General features: G+C 41.9%; 1 non-coding gene across 1 annotated transcript; it reads right to left on the reverse strand.

Moving 5' to 3' along the window:
- Nucleotides 1-872: 872 nt before the first annotated feature.
- LOC137957373 (small nucleolar RNA R71) lies at nucleotides 873-979 on the reverse strand. Its single transcript, XR_011113343.1, has one exon. It is a non-coding gene; the product is annotated as a small nucleolar RNA R71 (small nucleolar RNA).
- Nucleotides 980-2,258: the final 1,279 nt, after the last annotated feature.

Consider the following 2,258-nt stretch of genomic DNA (forward strand, 5'->3'; position numbering starts at 1 on the left):
TCAGATTAATTCATCATATTTGGTTAGGCTAGTTGACTGAAGAATACACAAAATTCAGTCCTCCCTGTGGGTATGACCCTCACTTCCCTCTAGATTACATGAACGATTCGTACGCTTGCGAGGTATAAAAGCCGATGTAATTAAATTTCACATCAATTTTTTGGCGTCGTTGCCGGGGTGGCACGTGTTAAGCGTATTTCTTTCTTCTCCATGGTCTTAGGTTAGATTTATTTTTCTTCTTTCATAATTTTATTTTTTTGTTTTATCTTGATGATTTTGTATGGAGTTATTTTTATTTCTTCTAGTTAGTTCGTATTTTCAGTAGTTAGTTTGTTAGCATAATTTGATAGTTAGTTTTGTTTCTTTTGTGTTTTTATGCACGGGCGCCACTCCCTAGGTGAACCATTAGCTCCTTTTGTTGAAGAGGTGGAACATATTTGTAGGAAAACACCAGAAGTCAAGTTAGGAGCTACCATGGCCAATCAGGGTGAACCATTACTGTAGCAGGTGACCGTAGAGCCCTGAGGGATTATTCTATCCCATCCAACTTCACATCACCTTCTTGCATTATATTGCCGCCCACTACTACTGCCAGTTATGAGTTGAAACCAGGTGTGATCCAACTCCTCCCTACATTCTATGGGTTGAAGAAGGAGGACCCTTATTACCACATCAAGGAATTCTTAGATATCAGTGCGACTTTCAAATTCCAGAATTTCTCAGATGACTCTATCCGGTTAAGAATTTTTTCATTTTCACTTAAGGATAAGGCCATGTCTTGGCTTAATTCCTTAGAGGTGGGTAGCATTACTTCATGGGACACATTAGTCACGAAATTTTTGTCCAAGTACTTTTCCATTCAGAGAACTACAGCCCTCAGGAGAGAAATCTCCAACTTTATGCAGTAGGAGGGTGAACACTTTTATGAGGCTTAGGAGAAATGGAAGGATTTTTTCCGTAGGTTTCCGCATCATGGGTTTGAGAAATGTCATTTAGTGCAATACTTTTATCAAGGTCTTACACCCTAGGTTAGATCCATGGTAGTTGCAACGAGTGGTGGGAGTTTGATGGGTAAGAGTGCTAGTGAGGCGTGGGACTTCTTTGAAATGTTGAGTGATCAATCTCAGTAATGGGGTTCGTCATTTAATGTTGATAGGAGATCCCACGAAGCCAAAAGAGGGGGTCTCTAGGTTAGTGAAACACCCATGCTCATGGCCAAGATTGAGGTGTTGACTAGAAAAATTGATGCCCTTATGGTGCCAGGAGTTCACCTGCTCCTAACCCATCTACTATTTGTGCCATATGCTCTAGTTCATCTCATCCCACACAAATGTGTCCATCTAGTTCATCCTACCCGGAGCTCATTGAGGACTTGAATGCAGTCCAGAATTTTCATAGACCAAACTAGAACAATCCTTTTTTTGGAAACATATAATTTGGGCTGGGCTAGGCACCCAAATTTCTCATGGTCCAAGGGCCAAAAGGTTGGGGGTCCTCCAGGGTTTACTCAACCCCAAGCTCCACGCCCACACTTCGCTCAACAGCCATTGATTCCATAAAAACCTTCACTTGAGGATACACTTCAATTATTCATGCAGGATACACAGTCCTCCATTTCTAAACTTGAAATGCAAGTGAGTCAGTTGACCAGCCACATGAGTGAACATGCACAAAATAGACTCCCGAGTCAAACCATTCCTAACCCCAAAAGCACACATGAGAGTGGGCCGAGTTCCAATCCCCACCATGAGCAAGCCAAAGCCATAACCACCCTTTGGAGTGGTCGTGAGTTGAACAATGGGGACACATCATTGAGTGAAGAACCTCCAAGTTCTCCACCAACAGCCAGGCAGATCCCTAACCAAGTCCCAACAACTGCTTATCCGTAGAGGTTATCGGGCTCACCTAGGAAAGGAGATAGCATGCATGAAACGTTGGAATTGTTTAGTAAGGTTTACATTAACATTCCACTTCTTGATGTTATTAGACAAGTCCCTGCTTATGCCCGATTTTTGAAAGACCTTTGTACACAGAAGAGAAAACAACATGTTAACAAAAAAGTTTTTCTTACTGAGAATGTAAGCTCAATTTTGAAGCACAACACTCCTCCTAAAGTTAAAGATCTTGGATGCCCCACAATTTCATGTGTGAATGGTGAACATACCATCCAGAGAGCTCTTCTTGACTTAGGGGCAAGTGTGAATTTGCTTCCTTTCTTTGTGTACCAGAAATTAGGTTTGGGGGAATTGAAGCCTACC

Source organism: Aristolochia californica, unplaced genomic scaffold (genome assembly GCF_029961685.1).
Source record: "Aristolochia californica isolate CCGP_79_NKW_82.1479 unplaced genomic scaffold, dmAriCali1.0.hap1 SCAF_2, whole genome shotgun sequence".
Classification (NCBI taxonomy): Eukaryota; Viridiplantae; Streptophyta; class Magnoliopsida; order Piperales; family Aristolochiaceae; genus Aristolochia; species Aristolochia californica.